The sequence below is a fragment of the Zingiber officinale genome, chromosome 10A (assembly GCF_018446385.1).
Source record: "Zingiber officinale cultivar Zhangliang chromosome 10A, Zo_v1.1, whole genome shotgun sequence".
Taxonomy (NCBI): Eukaryota; Viridiplantae; Streptophyta; class Magnoliopsida; order Zingiberales; family Zingiberaceae; genus Zingiber; species Zingiber officinale.
This window is the reverse complement of record NC_056004.1, coordinates 56,853,019-56,872,645: the sequence shown is the minus strand read 5'-3', so window position 1 is coordinate 56,872,645 and position 19,627 is coordinate 56,853,019. Positions and strand designations below refer to the sequence as shown.

The 19,627-nt window shown below is 38.9% G+C and overlaps 1 non-coding gene across 1 annotated transcript; it reads right to left on the bottom strand.

Moving 5' to 3' along the window:
* Positions 1–582: 582 nt before the first annotated feature.
* On the bottom strand, positions 583–689 carry LOC122028391. The gene has a single exon (XR_006124782.1). It is a non-coding gene; the product is annotated as a small nucleolar RNA R71 (small nucleolar RNA).
* Positions 690–19,627: the final 18,938 nt, after the last annotated feature.

The window sequence follows — 19,627 nt, the reverse complement described above, 5'->3', positions numbered from 1 at the left end:
ATTCATTTGTTCTTTAATTCTTTTTGTAAACTACATCCTCTCTATTCTTCTATTCTTTTCTTTTCTTAAAGCAAAATTTTTTAATCTTGTTCTTGTATGCGAAGATCTAACTTTGTAGGAGAATTACTTCCTCTTGACCCCGAAATAGATAGAACATTTCATAGAAGAAGAATCCTGTAAAGACATCAAGAAGAACAATAACAATTGAATATGGCTAATAGACCACTCAAGGATTATGCAACACCTTATGCTAGAGGGTTTCGCTCAAGTATTATTAGACCCTCTGTTGAAGCAACTAATTTTGAGATTAAGCCTGCAATAATCAATATGGTTCAGTAAAATTAGTTCGGTGGAGGACTACATGAGGACCCAAATCAACATTTGGAAGTCTTCTATGAGATTTGCGGTACCATGAAGATGAATGATGTTCCTTCAGAGGTAGTTAGATTATTATTGTTTGGGTTTTCTTTAAGGGATAGAGCTAAACAATGGCTAAATTCCCTACCTCCGAATAGTATTACTACTTGGGAGCAATGCGAATAGCAATTCCTAGATAAATTCTATCCTCCTAGCAAGACGGTGCATATGAGAAATCTTATTGCAAGCTTCAGACAATCTGACTCAGAATTTTTATTTGAAGCATGAGATAGATACAATAATATGCTCAGACAATTCCCACATCATGGATTAAAAAAATGGTTGGTGTTACACACTTTTTATAATGGTATTAACTATCATACTAAAGTGTCTCTAGATTCAGCTGCTGGAGGGGCACTCATGAACAAAAGTTTAGATGAAGCTGAAGAAATTATTGAGAATGTAGCACAGAATCATCATCAATGGGCAACAGAAAGAAGTGGAGGTTATTCTTATTCAAACCCAACTAAAGCATCAGGAAAATTTGATGTAGATGTAGTAACTTTAATGACTGTAAAGTTGGATTCTCTCAAAAAGAAGCTGGAAAGTATGGGGACTAGCACTAATACAGTTAATTCCATAGTATATTGTTGTGAAACGTGTGGTAGTTCTGATCATTCACAAGACTCATGTCCTTTGGGAGCTATATCTGCACAGATAAATCAATTAGAGCATTGTGACGCTATCATGAGTTTTAATCAAAGGCAGAACAATCCATATTCCAACACATATAATCCTGGGTGGAAGAATCATCCGAATTCTTCCTACAGAAATAATCAAGAACAGGGACCATCCATGGGAGGTAATCAAAGTTTCCAATCCGGGCAATAAAATTTTCAGCAACAGCAATAATCTTCTCAAGGCTATCAGTTTTCTAAAATTGAAAAGATGCTTGAGGAAATTATCTCTAATCAAAATGAAATGAAGCAAGACATTTTGAAGTTAACTCAGAGAATGGATAATTCTGAAAAGCATCAAAAGATCCAAGATAGCCAAATTGCCTAGCTAGCCTCATCATCTTCAAGAGGACCAGGGCAATTTCCTTGAAAACCTGATTTAAATCCAATAGAGCATTGCAATCGCATTGAACTTAGGAGCGGACGAACCTTGGGGGATCCTCAAGTGATTGCTCTAAAAGGGATGAAAGCTGAAGAAGAGCTCTCTCCTCTAGCACTTGAACCAAATCAGATTCAAGAAAATGAGGAGAGTACTATTAAGGTTGAAGAGACTCTTCCACTTAATCCACAGAGTCGAGTAATCCCTTTTCCTTAAAGATTAGTGATGCTAAAGAAGGATGAAGAGTTTGACAGATTTTTGGACAAAATTAAAGAAATCTGTGTGGAAGTTCCTTTGATTGATGCAATTCTGTAAATGCTAAAATTTGCCAAATTCCTGAAGGACATCATGTCAAATAAAAGAAGAAGGGGAGACATTGAGACCATTGCACTTACTAAGGAATGCAGTGCTTTGTTTGAAAAGAACATTTCCCCGAAACTTAAAGATCCAGGAAGCTTTTACATTCCTTGCAATATAGGATCTGAATTCATAGAAAAAGCTTTTCGTGATTTGGGGGAAAGTGTTAGCCTCATTCCGTATTCAATTTGTAATAAATTATATCTCAAAGACATGAAACTTACTACCATGACACTACAACTAGCTGATCATTCTTGCAGATATCCTATGGGAATAATTGAAGATGTGCCAGTAGAAGTTGGTGGGATTACTATTCCCATGGATTTCATGGTTCTGAACATGGTAGAAGACCCAAAGATTCCAATCATATTGGGAAGACCCTTCCTTGCCACAGCTGGAGCAGTAATTGATGTCAAAAACCATAAGCTTTCTTTGGTAATCGGTAAGGAAAGGTTGGAATATGATTTGTCTAATGCTTATAACCATGTTTCTTCTTTATTATTAAGTGTTCGCAGTGGAGCGGATGCTTATCAACTTGAGGATTGAAATTTTCATCCTCATGGGAGGCCACCGGACATGGAACATGATCCGGCAAGCGATATTGGGAGGAGGCCTCCCAATAAAAATAAGAAATATGTCTGCCCTCCTAGGGCAAGAAAAAGATAAAAAGATCAAGGAGAACGGTCGACCAAAAGACCCTAAACAAGAGCTTCTTGGGAGGTAACCCAAGGGTTTCTTTTAGTATTGTCAGTTTCAGTTTCCATTTTTTTGTTAGTACTTTTAAACTTGTTTCTACTTTTGTTTTCAGGTTGAAATTTTGCTTCCATGAGCTAGCCATGACTTCTTCATGGGCATGCAAGTATTGGAGAAGCAAGGAAGGAGTGAAATCATCCTTTGGGAGTAAAACAGAGCTTGGTCGTGTGTCATACATGACTAGGTATACACTGTAGAGAAGGGGAATGCTAGGACCGTGTCTACAAGACATGACCATGTAAGGTCTCCCAAGGAGAGAAATTGCCCGGCCGTGTACGAGACACAGTTGTGTGGTGATTCCAGAGGAGGAAAGAGTCTTGACCGTGTCCCACACACGGTCGTGTAACAATCAGAAGTAAAATCTACACCGTCCGTGCCAACTAGCACGATCGTGTAAGGTCTCCTGAGGAGAGGAAGGAAGAGGACGTGTCCCAGACACGACCATGCCAGCAACATCGAGAAGAAGATGGCTAAGGCCGTGCATATTTTCACGGTCGTGTGAACCAATCATACAAGGAAAGGGTTGGGACCGTGTAGATCTACACAGCCCGTGTGGTATGATTTCCCCTAGCCATGTCTAGAAGACATGGCCATACCCAGGCCGTGTCAGCCATACACCCCATCTCTTCAAGTCACTCCCCTTTCTCCGAAACTCCTCTCTCCTTCAATTCTTCTTCTAAACCTCTCATATCTAAATCCTAAATTCATTTCTCTCCTCAAGCTCCATCAAGATCTAGATTTTTTCCACACTTCTCTCCTCTCTTTTCTCAAAGATCTCAAACTCCTTATCCAAAGATCTTGTTTTTCAAGATCTATTCCTCCAAGATCTGACTTCTCCAACCAAAGACAACACCTTTCCCACTTAAGTTTGACAACATGTCAAATATCTTGAAGAAACTTCACAAGGGAAGCAGTGGATCAAGCAGAGGGAAGGAGCCCATAAAGGAAAAAGGGAAACAACCATCAAAAGGCAAAGGAAAGAGGATTGCATGCGATGAAGGTAACGACAATGAATTCAATATCATTTTTAGGAATACAGATCATAAATCTAGATTTGAAATTCTTGTCAATAGAAAGATTGTGTGTACACGCTATATGAACCCCACTATTTTAGACATATTAGGAATTAGAGACGATATAGATTGGATGATTGGGTTCCTAGATTGGAATGACATTTTGTATACACATCTACCTACATATCCTCGCATTATTTTGGAGTTCTTGAGTTCATTGGATGTTCACTTTGCCAATGAGGATGACCATGTTGGAAAGATAACTTTTAGACTTATGAATCAAGAGTTTCAGTGGACATTTAGTGACTTTAACACTTGTTTTGGATTGTCTACCAGTAGCTCTCGTAGGTTTGATTCTAGGTTTAATTGGAATTAATTTTGAAATTTGATCACTGGATTAGAACAACCTTATGAGCCCTCTAGAGCTAAGGATTCTCATATGCAAAACCCTGTCTTTAGATACTTACATCGTGTTATGAGTAAAACCATTTTTAGTAGAGGGAAAAGTGATGGAGTCATCAAGAAAGTAGAGCTTTACGCTCTATGGGCTATGCTACATAAGGTTGACTTTGATTCCGATTTTGATTTTTTGCAAACCTTGGTGAGAGCCAAGAGGGCATCCTCGAGATCAATTATTTTTGGTGGGTTGCTTACTCAAATAGCTATAAATTTGGAGCTTGATTTAGATGGATTGGAAGTCATCCATGGCAATGACATGATAGACATTGATGCATGTCTTGCTATGAAAATAATTTATCGGGATGAGAAGGGTTTTGCATTTCCTAGGTCGAATGATTTTCCTTTACCTCTTCCTTGTCCCGAACAAACTTCTATTCGCAACCCTGCTAATTGGGTAATTACTGATTTAGACCCCGAGAATGTCCCTTCTATTTCTGGAGACATAGAGCCACACCTTGAGCCCTCGTCATCTGGACACCCGCAGCCCTCCAGATATCCGGAGCCCGCTAGGCATTCTTTTGCCTATGGTACGGGTCCCTCCAGATTCGATTTTTCAAATTTTCGTGCATCTCTGGACTCACTTCATGAGAAGCAAAATGGACAACGAACAATGTTGGAAAGTTGCTTTTCTTTGTCTGATGCCCAATTTAGAGAAGTACAAAATTATTTTCATTTTACGAGGAACTTTCAAGGTCAAATGGATGAATTTGTTCAGGTCTATGATATTGATGAAGCTAGAATGAGGGATTTTATGCAAGCATGAGCATTACTAGCCAACAAATAGATGCTCTTTATGAATATCATAGATTCCTAGGTGAAACCCCTGGTTTTTCTAATTTTCCTATTGGGGAATGACACAGACTTCCTTTCCCTCGTCCACCTCTTTCACCATATTGATTTCATCGGGACGATGAAAAGTTTAAGTCTGGTGGAGGGGGAGGGGGGGGAGGTGGTTTGAAAACCTAATTTTTTTTTTGCATTTTTTGTTTTATTTTACTGTTTTTTTAAAAGTCACTTGACTATTTTTGAAAAGTTTTGTGGCATCCCCATTGAAGAGAACATCAAATTCTCACTTTTATGCTTACTTGTTCAAAAGCAAAATTGTTAGCACGTTCTTTATCTTGATTCATGATATTGTAAATGATGCTAGTATGTTTAATGTACTTTTTTTTCTCTATCTTAAGTAGCATGATGTGAGCTAAGTATCATATGGAAATAAGTTTGAGTTTTGGCTTAACCTTAAGGATCTTACCATCACTTCACTTTACTTGAACTTGAATAGTTGATATCATTGAAATAGCCATGATTCATCCTATTTGTTTAGTACTTGGTTTCCATGGTGATTTCTCAAACTTCATTTTGGTTACTAGATGAGGCTCGAATCTTGAAAAGCTCATTTGGAAAAATCAAAATATCCCAACTTATGTGCCTATGAGCTTGTGTTTAAGTGTTGCACAATGCAATCACTTAATGTAAAAAAAAAGGGGTGCATGAAAAAAAAAAGTGAAATGAAAAAAAAAGAATTGAAAAAGGGATATAAAAAATAGTTGTCGTGAGTGGAAACTAGCTAGTCACCCCTTTGAGACCGAGTTAGGTTACTGGAGAAATGACTCCTATGGTTCTCCTGATATCGAGCACGCCTTTGAGACCTTGGGTTGATTGAGAAATATGAACCAAGTGTGTGGCAGGTAAGTGCCTATCACCAGAAATATTATGAACTCAATTGGATGACAACTTGGCTAGGACATAGATTGAAAACTTGAAGAGTTTGGGGTTGCTTTGCACTGTGCACAATATACTTATGCTTAAGTCATACTTGAGTTGTTTCCATGATCATGCTCATCAATGAAACTTCTTGATAGAATTAGGAATGTACACTAAGGATTATGATGCATTAATGAATACATGAATCTTGATTGCGACATTTTGCTTGAGGACAAGCAAAAGTCTAAGTCTCGGGGTGTGATGTGCGTAGATTTTATACACTTGTTTAGCATGTTTTGATGCACATTCTTATATTTTGTACATTCTTTGTCTATGCACTTTCATGCTTCTTGCTTTGCTTTTAGCATAAATACTTCTCTTTGTTCGGAGATTTGCTTTTGTATATTTTATGCTTTCAGGAGTCAAATTTGGAGAAGAATTGATGTCCGTGGATGATTCTACAACCAAACGGAGAAGAATGACCTGAGTAATGACTGCCACACGACCTTGCAAAGGGGAATGATCCCGGCCGTGTGGTGATGAGGGGTCGTGCCACCCTCCTTCAGCCAACCAGTACACGGCCATGTATAATTACACGACCGTGTGGCCCCTCCAGTGACCAAGACTGCCCAGGCGGTGTGGTTTTATACGGCCGTGCAACCTTTCTAGAGCCAGAAATTGGCATGGTCGTGTGTGCCACACGGCCGTGCAACACTTTCAGATAGGAGAAATGGCCAGGCCGTGTGGTTTCACACGGTCGTACAAGCAAGCAGAGGCAGTATATGGCATGGCCGTGTGACCATCACACGGCCGTGCGACCCTAGCCGAGAGGAGGATTGTCCTGGCCGTGTGGATCTCACACGGTCGTGTCCTGGGCCGTGTGGCACCCAAATTACCCCCTCTATATATAGAGCTTTTTTTCCTTTTGAAAGAGGAGGCTCTCCTTTTGGGGAGAGAGGTTCTTGGGGCAGTTTCCAGCCATTCAAGGGGAGATTTCTGTCCAAGATTCAACTCAAAGTGCGAAGGATTGGTTCCGAAGATCACTCATCATAACGAGATAAGCGTTCCTTTCTATTCTCTTGTTCTTGGATTAGAATGTCTTGGATTTTCTTGTCTCCAGTCCTTCCTCTAATCTTTATGGATTAGATTTCTTGTTCTAGGAAAGAGGGAGTATCTGTAATGTAATTTGATGTAAGAGTCAATGGACTTGCCATCTTTTTGATCCAAGGATATTGCTAAGTTTTGTATCAATCAATCTTGTATTAGATTGTTGTGTTTTGTGCCTAATTCCCATTTTTGATTGGTTGTTTGTATCTCTTGTGGAAACTTGTAGAGGAATTCGCTAAATCATATGATCGAGGGGCGTCGTGACAGGGCTGCCCCGCTCACGGACCTTTTAGGGGATTACCTTTAGGGGTAAAACAAGAACTTGCAAAGAAGTAGGACGGATTGACGTTCTTAATTCTATATCTTAATGCTAAATGATTAAGGATGTGTTTCTATGTCGTATGACCGAGGGGCGTCGTGACAGGGCTGCCCCGTTAACGGACCTCATAGGGATTCATAACTCTTTGATTGCTTAGGGTTTGGATATAAGTTCTTAACCGGTGTTTTCTACAGAAAGCAACCGGTGACTTCTTACGAATACATTGCAATTGAGGGCAAGGTTTGGTAGATTATATTACATCAATGATTATCACAAAGAAACCAAGACTCCTAGAATCTCTATAAAACTACATCTCTGCATTTAACCCTTACCTCTGATCTTAGTTGTAAATGATCTTTTAATTGTTTATTTAGCTAATTCGCTTTGAGATATCTTTAGTCATTATAACCAGTCCCTGTGGATACGATATCTTTATTATTACTGACGACGTAACCGTACACTTGCGGTGCATAACACTCGCCACCACGATCAAACTGTAGTGTCTTGATACTTTTACTATGACATTTCTCCACATCATCCTTGTACTCTTTGAACTTATGAAAACACTCAAACTTGCGGTGCATCAAGTAAATGTACCCATATCTCGAATAATCATTTATAAAAGAGACAAAATATTCGAAACCACCTCTCGCCTGGATAGTCATAGGTCCACACAAATCAGAATGAACTAATTCCAATACATCTTTTGCTCTATACCCCTTGGCCTTAAAAGGTCTCTTGGTCATTTTACCTTCCAAGCAAGATTCACAGGTTGGAAAGTTTTCCACCACCAATGAACCCAAAAGTCCATCGGCTATTAGCCTTTGAATCCTACTTAAGTTTATATGATCAAGCCTTAGCTGCCAAAGATATGTTTGGTTCATTTTCGAAGGTTCCTTTCTCTTATTAGAGTTAGAGGATGTGCTATTAATTTCCATTTGTTACTTTGTGGGACTTATTGGATTTAGAGTATACAAATTGCCAACTAATGTACCAGAACATATAACTATCCTATTTTTCTTGATAACCACTTTATCATCAAAAGAAACAGTATATCCATCCAAAAACAGTTTAGAAACTGAAATTAAATTCTTTCTAAAACTTGGTACATAAAGACAATTTCTCAAAATCAAAGTTCTATTCCTATCAAATGATAAGTAAACATCTTCCACTGCAACAGTCGTCACTTTCGTAGCATTGCCCATGTAGACGGTGATTTCCCCTTCATGCAGTCGTTGGGTTTCCTGGAACCCCTGCAATGAATTACATACATGATCAGTGGCTCCCGTATCTACACACTAGGTACCGGTAGATAACATCACTAAACATGTTTCAATAATTAATGAAGCTCCAGAAATTTTTCTCAGAGGTCTTTCGCAGAGTCGTAGCTTCCGATTTGACTTACCTCTTGTGGTGGCAGCACGTTAAGCAGGTGGAATTCTGCCTTTCCGTTGGCGACAAAATCGGCTTGCTCCTTCTTGCTCCACGTGTTTTCTTCTTTATATTTTGGAACTGCATTGCCATATTTCATAATTAAGAAAATGTCAAATTCTATCTTGAAAAATACCTCCATCCAGCATTTCCATGTCGCGAAGTCTCCGTCGAACTTCAGGGGATGAATATTCACTCCGGCCATCGTCTTGATCGTTGTGCTTCAGTCGGCGGTTAGTCCTTCTGAGGCAGTCTAGCTCTGATACCAATTGAAGGTACAACGGAGGCCGGCAAGAGGGGGGGTGAATTGCTTCTAAAAAAATAAACTATACCCTCCTCGGAGTTTTCAACTCAAAATAAAAGCAATAGTAAATAATAAAATAACTAAAACAATAAAGCTAAACAGAAGGATAGAGAAGACCGGGAGTTAACCTGGTTACAACCAAGAAAGTTGTTAATTCAGGGCGATGAGAAGCGCGCACTAGAAAAATCTCCTTTTCTGAAGGCAGAGAAGCCTTTTACACTTTGGAAGCTTAGGACTATTGCTAGGAAAGACTACACATTTGATTGCTTGAGTTGTTGAATATTTCCTAACTCCAGGGGCCTTTATATAGCTCCTGGAAAGTCTATCCCGAGAGTCCAAGGCGCCTCCAATAAGGTTCAAGGCGCCTCCAGCTCGGTCAGCGGATAAAACTTTTTCCGCAGCGCAAACGGTCATTTTGACCAGTCTGAGGCGCCTTAAACTAGATTGAAGGCGCCTCCAATGTGGAGGCACCTCCAATGCTGTTTGAGGCGCCTCCAAGGTGGAGGCGCCTCCAACACTGGTTTAAGGCGCCTTGAGCATTATTTTCATGCCACTTTCTCCTTTGCTTTGACTTCCGACGCTCTGATCTTTTGGGTGATTGCGGCCAACCAGAATAGGGCTCACCCGAGCCCAATTCTCGGCCTTCTCCTCGAGCAGTCTTCCTCCCCAGCTTAACGTCCCTTGAACGCCGCGCACGGTCTTCTCGCCCACCGGTGTACTCTTCCACAACTCTCTCATTCTTCGGACGCACCGAACCCGTCGACTCACTTCCCGTGTCGTCCTTCTCGCTAGCTGTGTCTTCCGCTCGACTTCCTGCGCTCCTAAGCTCCTGTACACTCAGATATAGGTATCAAACACAAAGTAGGACCTAACCAACTTGGTTGATCACATCAAAATAACCACGGGGACCAACAGTCATTTTCCCAGTAACCTAACTCGATCTCAAAGGGGTGACTTGCTAGATTCCACTCACGACAACTGTTTTCTATATTCCTTAGTCTTTTTTTTTTCTTTTTTTCACTTTTTTCACACTTTTCATTTTTTTTTCATAAGTATTTTCATTGTTCAAATTTTATTCACAAATGTACTTTTAGCACAAATGTTGGGATACTTTAATTTTTCCAAATGAGCTTACATGATTTGAGCCTCATCTAGTAACCAAAATGAAGTTTGAGAAATCACCATGGAAATCAAGTACTAAACAAACAAGATGAATCATGACTATTTCAATGATATCAACTATTCAAGCATCAAGTAGTAATGGAGTGAAGATAAGATCATTAAGGTCAAGCCAAAACTAAAACTCATCTCCATATGATACTTAGCTTATTTCATGCTATCCAAGATAGAGAAAAGAAATTCATTAAGCATACTACTAGCATCACTTAAAACATCATTAATCTAGATAATGAAGGTGCTAACATTTTCACTTGAAGACAAGAAAGCATATAAGTGAAGTTTGATATTCTCAATATGTATGCCACAAGATTTTCAAAAGATAGTCAAGTGACTATCAAAAATCAAGCAATCAAAACAAGACAATAACAAAGAAAAACAAAACATGCAGAAAACAAGCAAAAACTAAAAACTAGAATGCATAAAGAAAAATCAGGTTCGACACCCCCCTAGACTTAAACTTTTCATCGTCCCGATGAAATCAAAATGGAGGAGGAGGTGGAGGTGGATGAGGGAAAGGAGGCCCACATCGTGCCCCAATGGGAAAACTAGGAAAACCAGGCATGCCACCTAGGAATCTATGATATTCATACAGAGAATCTATTTGTTAGCTAGTAACACTCATGCCCTGCATAAAATCTCTCATTCTAGCTTGATCAATATCATAGTTCTGAACAAATTTGGCCACTTGACCTTAAAAATTCCTTGTAAATTGAAAGTGCTCTTGTACTTCTCTAAACTGATTATCTGATAAAGAGAAGCAACCTTCCAACATTCTTCGTTGGGCATTTTGCTTCTCATGAAGCTATTCTAGAGAAGTACGAAAATCAGAAAAATCAAATCTGGAGTAACCCGTACCATAGGAAAAAGAATGCCTAGCAGGATCCGGATGTCCGGAGGGCTGCGGGTATCCAGATGATGAGGGCTCAAATTGTGGCTCTGTGTCTCCGGATATAGAAGGGACATTTTCGGGGTCTAAATTAGTGATTACCCAATTAGCTGGGTTGCGAACTGAAGTTCGATCAGGACAAGGAAGAGGTAAAGGAAAACCATTCCTCCTAGGAAATGCAAAACTATTCTTATCCCGAACAATCATTTTCATAGAAAGACATGCATCCATGTCGATCATATCATTGCCATGAATAACTTCCAACCCATCTAAATCAAGTTCCAAATTAATGGCTATTTGAGTAATCAAACCACCAAGAACTATTGATCCCGAAGATGCCCTCACAGCTCTCACTAAGGTTTGCAAAAACTGAAAACCAGAATCAAAATCGACCTTATGTAACATAGCCCATAGAGAATAAAGTTCTACTTTCTTAACGACTCCATCACTTTCCCCTCTACCAAAAATAATTTTGCTCATGACTCGATGTAGATATCTAAAAATAGGGTTTTGCATGTGAGAAGCCTTGGCTCTAGAGGGCTCATAGGGCTGATCTAATCCGGTGATCGAACTCCAAAAATTGTTCCAATTAAACCTAGAATCAAACCTCCGAGAGCTACCAGAAGTCAATCCAAAATAAGTGTTAAAGTCACTAAATGCCCATTGAAATTCTTGACCCATTAATCTAAAAGTTATCTTGCCAACATAATCATCTTCATTGGCAAAATAGACATCTAGTGAACTTAGAAACTCCAAAACAAGGCGAGGATAAGTAGGTAGATGTATGTATAAAATATCACTCCAGTCTAGGAACCCAATCATCCAATCTATATCATCTCTAATTCCAATCATATCTAAAATGGTTGGGTCCATATACCTAGTACACACGATCTTTCTATTGACAAGAATTGCAAATCTAGTTATTTGATCATCATTTCTAAACACGATATTGAATTCGTTGTCATTACCTTCGTCGCGTGAGGTCCTCTTTCCTTTTCCTTTCACTGGTTGTTTCCCTTTATCTTTGGTTGTCTCCTTTCCTTTGTCTCCACTAGATCCACCCCCCCCCTTTGCAAAGTCTCTTAAGAAGGTTGGACATATTATCAAGTTTGAGTGGGGAGGGTACTGTTTGAGACTAGAGAAGCTATATCTTGAAGAAATAGATCTTGAAGAATAAGATCTTAGGGTTATGAAAGTGGAGATCTTGAGTCTAGGAGAAAATAAAAATCTAGATCTAGATGAAATTTGTGGAAAAGAAAGAGTTTTATACCTAGATCTAAGAAGATTTGGAGAAAATGTTGAAGAAGAAAGAAGTTTTGGAGAGAAGAGGGTGTTGAGGTGAGGGGGGTGTGTGGTGGACACGGCTTAAATCTGGCCGTGTATAGGAGACAAGGCCTGAACAGTTTTCTCCACACGGGTCGTGTAGATCTACACGACCCTTGCTTTCTCCCTCTCGGGTTGACTAACACGGCCGTGCAAATTGCCACGGCCGTAACCTTCTTCTCCTCGGCTATCCTTTCATGGTCGTGTCTGGGACACGGCCTCACCCATTTCTTCATCTGGAATAAACACACGGCCATGTCGGATGACACGGCCAATGCATGCTTTTGTACTGGTTTCTTCACATGGCTGTGTGTGAGACACGGCCAAGAAGCTTTCCTCCTCTGGAGTCTTCACACGGCCGTGTCTAGGACACGACCATGCACCTTTTCTTCTCTGGGGACTCTATATGGCCGTGTAATGTAGACACGGCCAGAGCATCTCCCTTCTCTGCAGCATATGCTTGGTCGTGTACAACACACGACCATGCTCTATTTTGCTCCACTTGATGATTTTTTCTCCTTTCTTGCTTCTCCAATACTTCCATGCCCATGAAGCAATCATGTCCGGCTCATGGAAGCGAAATTTCAACCTGAAAACAAAGCAAAAAAAAACAAAGTAAAAAACACTACTAATGGAAAATAAAAACATGAAATGCATTTAACTAAAAGAACACTTGGGTTGGCTCCCAAGAAGCACTTGTTTAAGGTCTTTAGCTTGACCAATCTAATCATTCTTCTCTTTTCCTCGCCCTAGGAGGGCAGACATATTTTTCATTTTTGTTGGGAGGCCTTCTCCCAACATCTTCCACCACATTATTCTCTTCGTTTAGTGGCCTCCCATGAGGATGGAAGTTCCATTCCTCAAGTTTGTAAATGCTTGCCCTACTACAAGTATTTAAAAGAGAAGAGACATGGTTAGAGGCTTTAGATAAATCATATTCAAACCGTTCTTTACCAATTACCAACGAAAGTTTATGATTTTTAACATCTATAATAGCTCCAGCTGTAGCAAGGAATGATCTTCCTAATATGATAGGAATTTTTGGGTCCTCCTCCATGTCTAATACAACAAAATCTGTGAGAATTATACTCCCACCTACCTCTACCAGCACATCTTCAACAATACCCATAGGGTACCTGCAGGAATGATCAACAAGTTGCAGTGCCATAGTAGTAAGTTTAATGTTTTTGAGACCTAATTTATTACAAATAGAATAAGGAATAAGGCTAACACTTGGCCCCAAATCACAAAAAACTTTCTCGATAAATTCAGTTCCTATATTGCAAGGAATATAGAAGCTCCTTGGATCCTTCAACTTTGGGGAAATATTCATCTAAAAAAGAGCACTGCATTCCTCTGTAAGTGATATGGTCTCTATATCTCCTCTCCTTCTTTTGTTCGACATGATGTCCTTCAAGAATTTGGCAAACTTGGGCATTTGTAGAATTGCATCAATAAGTGACACTTCAACACATATCTCTTTAACTTTCTCCAAGAATTTATCAAACTCTTCATCCTTCTTTAACATAATAAGTCTTTGAGGAAAAGGGACAACTTTACATTGTTGGTTAACTGGAAGAGTCTCTTCAACCTTAGTGGTACTCTCCTCAATACCTTGAATCTGATTTGGTGTTGGAGGAGAGATCTCTTCTTCAACTTGCATCCCTTTTGGAGCAGTCACTTAGGAATCTCCCAAGGTTAGTCCGCTCCTAAGCTCAATTTTATTGCAGTGCTCCATAGGATTAACATCAGGTTTACCAGGTAGTTGTCCTGGTGCTCTAGAAGATGAGGAAGCTAATTGGACAATCTGGCTATCCTGAATATTTTGATGTCTTTCAGAATTATCCATTCTCTGAGTAAGCTTTAAAATGTCCTGCTTCAATTCATTCTGAGTAGAGATAATTTCTTCAAACATATTTTCAATTTTAGACATAGGAAAACATTGAGAAGATTGTTGCTGAAAATTCTACTGCCCAGACTGAAAATTAGGTGTTGCCCCCATAGATGGTCCTTGATCTTGATTATTTTTATAAGAAAAATTTGGATGGCTTTTCCACCCAGGGTTGTAGGTATTTGAGTATGAGTTGTTTTGCCTCTAATTAAAACCCATGATTGCATCACATTATTCCAATTGATTAATTTGTGCAGTGATGGCCCCCAATTGGCATAAGTCATTAGAATGTTCAAAACATCCACATACTTCACAAGAAGAAACAATGGCATCGACCGTACTTGGAATAGCTCCCATGTTTTCAAATCTCTTTGTAAGAGCATCCAGTTTTGCAGCCAATAAAGTAACTGCATCAATATCAAATTTCCCTGATGCTTTTGTTGTTGGGTTCGCACAAGCATAGCGACCACTTCTTTCATTAGCCCATTGATGGTGATTTTGTGCTACACTTTCAATTATCTCTTCGGCTTCATCCAAGCTCTTGTTCATAAGTGCCCCTCCAGCAGCTGAATCAAGGGACACCTTTGTATGATAATTGATGCCATTATAAAATGTATGTAACACTAACCACCTCTCCAAACCATGGTATGGGCATTGTCTGAGCATACTATTATATCTATCCCAAGCTTCAAATAGAGATTCTGAGTCAGCTTGTTTGAAACTTACAATAAGATTCCTCATATGAGCCGTATTACTTGGAGGATAGAATTTGTTAAGAAATTGTTGCTCACATTGCTCCCATGTGGTGATGCTATTTGGAGCTAAAGAATTTAACCATTGCTTAACTCTATCCCTTAGAGAAAACCCAAACAATAGTAAGCAAACCGCTTCAGAAGGAACACCATTCATCTTCATTGTGCCGCATATCTCATAGAAGACCTCCAAGTGTTGATTCGGGTCTTCATGCGGTCCTCCACCAAATTGATTTTGCTGCACCATAGAAATAATTGCAGGTTTGATCTCAAAATTATTTGCTTCAACTGAAGGTCTTGAAATACTAGATCGAAAACCCCTAGCGTAATGTGCTGCATAATTCCTTAGTGGTCTATTAGCCATGATATAATGTTCTTGTTCTTCTAAATGTCTTTGCAGAATTTTTCTTCTATGAAATATTCTGTCTATCTCAGGGTCTAGAGGAAGAAGTTCTCCTACAAAGTTAGATCTTCGCATACACAAGAACAAGATTGCAAAATGATAGTTGTTCAAAAGACAAAGAAAGAAGAACAAAACTGAATCAAAGGCAAGAAAAATAGAGAAAAATTAGATTAGAATGTTAGAAAATTAAAAGTGCAGAATTAGAATTGCAACAGGCAAGAAGTAGAAAAGAATACAAGAAAAAGTTATGAAAATATAATTCTAAAAATTAAATTCAACAATGCAAATGAAAAGAAAAGAAAAGTTATGTTTAGTCTAACTCAATTGATAATCTCTAATGTTATAGCATAGTCCCCGGCAACAGCGCCAAAAACTTATTGACGTTCCGCAAGTGTACGGAAATGTTGTAAGTAATAATAAAAGATATCGTATCCACGGGGACTGGTGTAAGCACTAAAGATATCTCAACACGAATTAGCTAAAACAACTAATCAATTGATTCACAAAAGCAAAGTGCAACTATGAAAGGTAAAAGTAGAAATAAAAGAATAAGAAACAAGAGTAAGGCCAATGATAAGGGATGTTCTAGGAGTTTTGGTTTCTTTGTAAGGTTATTCAATGTAAATAATCTACCGAATCTTATTCCTCAATTGTCCATCATTTGTAGAAGGTTGTCGGTTCTCTCTTACAATAGACAACCGGCCTAGGACTAAAATCTATACCTAAATGTGATCAATTAGGTATAAATCTATGTTTTCCTTACACGGGCTTGCCTGTCACGTGCGCCCCTCGGATAATCAACATAGAATTCATCACTCCTCAACCGCATCAAATTATAATATATGAACACATACAATCTATCCTACCCCCTTGAATAACCCTATTTCACCCTCAAGATCATCCCTCAAATGTCCTTACACGGGCATGTTCCTGTCACGAACGTCCCTCGGAAAATCGAATGAGAAACAATCCATACAAGATCCACAAGATATTTAAACATTCAATCAATCATGGTAATTAAGCATTAATCACAACAATCCACACAAGAAAGAATGAATACAAACAGGGCAAAATCATAGAAATAGGAAATCGGCAAATCCACAAGAGTTTTACATCAAATCATCCTTACAATTACTCCCTCTATCATAGAACAAAGAAATCTACTCCATGAAATGAGGAAAGAAATCCGAAGAGAAGGAAATTACAAGCATTCTTGATCCCAAATCCAAGAAAAGGAAGAAAGAAAACTTATCTACGATGAAGAATCATCTTCGGATCCAATCCACAATCTTGGAGTCGAAACATTGAAGATCCTCCCTTGAATCGACGGAAAATCCCTCCAAGATGGTGGAGGAACGCCCAAATCTTGATTTCCCCCAAAAAGGGAGAAGATCCTCTTTGAATTCATGAAGGAGGCTTTATATAGAGGGGAGGTTTGGTCGCCACATGGCCCTGAGGTACAACCGTGTGAGGTACACACAGCCAAGGCCTCTCCCTTCTCCGCCTACCTTACACGGCCGTGTTGGTTAATCTTAGGAAAACGTACCGGTTCCACTATACAAAAATTTTTTATACAAGTGTCGAACCTTTCCTTAAATAACCTATTGTGTTCTTTAGAAGTTAAATTAGGAATCGCAGACGAAACTTAACATCATTGATTCCAAATTTAACTTATCTGTTCTTAATTGTTTAGATTTGAATCGCAAGCGGAACTTAACACTATTGATTAAAATCTACCTATGTTATTAATTCCATTAAATATTAATTTCCAAAATTAGCTTCCAGGACTACATGGCGAGGCACATGACCTTCTTGGATATGGGAGCAACCACCACCGCCTAGACAAAGCCTTTTAAGGAAAACTAATATTTAATTTCTTAAAATAACTCTAGGTTAACCAAAAAGAACAATCGAATCACAAATTCGAAAAAGAAGAAAACACAAACTCGAAAAATAAATTTGATAAACTAGATCTAATTGCCTCTTGTATTTAGAATTCTTACAAAGAAAATAACTAGTATGATGCGGAAGAAAATTACTAGTTATACTTTCTCTTTGTAGGCTAATGACCTCGAGATCTTCTGCCGTATTCCTCGCCTCGACTTGGACGTCGTGTGGGTGACGATCCTCCAAGATGAACACCACCCAAAAGAGCTTCTCCTCCTTCTAATATTCGGCCACCACCACCACAATAGAAAAGAGAGCAAAGGAAGAAGAGAGGGAGAGAGGGGCTGGCCACCAAGAGAGTCTCTAAGCCAAAGAATAAGAGTTGTATCTCATGAAGCCCCCTCACCCCTTCTTTTATATTACTTGCCCAAGGCAAATAAGGAAAAACTTTTTACAAAAAATAAAATCATCCAAGAGTTTTTCCTTTTCCCTTTTAATTTTTCCTTTTCTTTCCTCTTGATTGAATCAATCACCAATTTTAATTTTGTGATGATTTTAATTAATTTAATATGGCTGGCCACTTGCTTGGGCACCAAGCAAGGTGGCCGACCACCTCATCAAGGGGAAAAAAGGAAATATATTTTTATAAAATTTTAAAAGAAAACTCTTATAAAATTTTACAAGCTCTCTTTCCTAAAGTAGGAGTTAAAAAAGGAAAGTTCTAAAAATTAAAACCATGTTTTAAAATTTAAAACTTCTCTTATAAAATTTCCTTTTTTAACATGATGATAGAAAATTAAAATTTTAAAACTTATCTTCCTTTTTCTTAAACCATGAGGATGGTTAAAAAAGGAAAGTTTTAAAACTTTTAAAACTCTATTAAAACATGTGGCCTAATTCAAATAAGGAAAGTTTTTAAAATTAAAACCTCTCTTTTAAAACTTATAGTTTTCTACAAAGAGAAGATTTTAGAAATTCAAAACACCTCTCCTATTTGAATTAATCTTGGCCGGCCCCTACAAGCTTGGTCACCAAGCAATAGGGTCGGCCCCTATAAGAGGATGTGGTCGGCCATTGCTTGGTCACACCAAGCAATGGTCCGACCCCCTTCTTGGACACCAGGAAGAGCCTTACATTTGGATGGACTTGAGACTATAATGAGGCTACTACAGGGACCTAGAGGAGAAATTGGTTTTGGCCTTCTGATGAGCTTGAGTATCCCGTGTTTGCCCCGAACACACAACTCAAGTTCATCGATAATAACTCATTCCACTAGAGAGTTATTATCGCACTACCGCACCAATCCCAAATTACATTATGGGCTCCTTCTTATCATGAGTGTGTTAGTCTCCCTCTGTTTAAGATTACGAATGTCCACTAATTAAGTAAGTTACTGACAACTCACTTAATTAATATCTAGCTCCAAGAGTAATACCACTCAACTTCATTATCATGTCAGACTAAGTCCACCTGCAGGGTTTAACATGGCAATCCTTAGGAGCTCCTCTTGGGGACATTCTCAACCTAGATAACTAGGACACAGATTCCTTCTATAATCAACAACACACACTATAAGTAATATCATTTCCCAACTTATCGGGCATATTGATTTATCGAGCTAAACCTCACCCTTTGATAAGTCAAAGAAATAAATATTAAATATATATGCTTGTTATTATATTAGGATTAAGAGCACACACTTCCATAATAACTAAGGTCAAGTTCTTTTACTAAGTCAGTACAAAAAGAACTTACCTAAATGGTCCTACTCAATACACTTAAAGTGTATCAGTGTAATTTATTAGTCAAGATAAACTAATACTTAATTACACTACGACTATTCTGATGGTTTGTTCCTTTCCATCTTAGTCGTGAGCAACTGTTTATAATTTATAGAGAACCGATAACATGATCTTCTTAGTGTGACACCACACTCCATGTTATCTACTATATAAATTAATTGAACAATTACATTTAACAAATAAATGTAGATATTGACCAATGTGATTCTTTTATTTCAAAAATAAATGTTTACAAAAACTAGGCTTTTAGTATACACTCCAACAGGTCGTGTGTGATACACAGCCGTGACATGATTCTTCCACAACTCCCTTTGCATGGCTGTGTAGATCTTTACGGCCTGCACTGCCTCTGCTACTGGAAACCTTGCACGACCGTGTGGTGTACACGACCGAGGCTTTCTTGATCTCTGGAAACCTTGCATGGCCGTGTGGTGTACATGGCCTGGCTCCTTTTGGCTTCAAATCTTGGCACGACCGTGTGAGGTTCACACGGCCGAGGCCACTTCCTTTTCTGCTGCAACCACAAGGCCAAGGATCTCCACATGGCCTGGGCAACCCCCCATGGCAGGGCCGTGTGAGGTTCA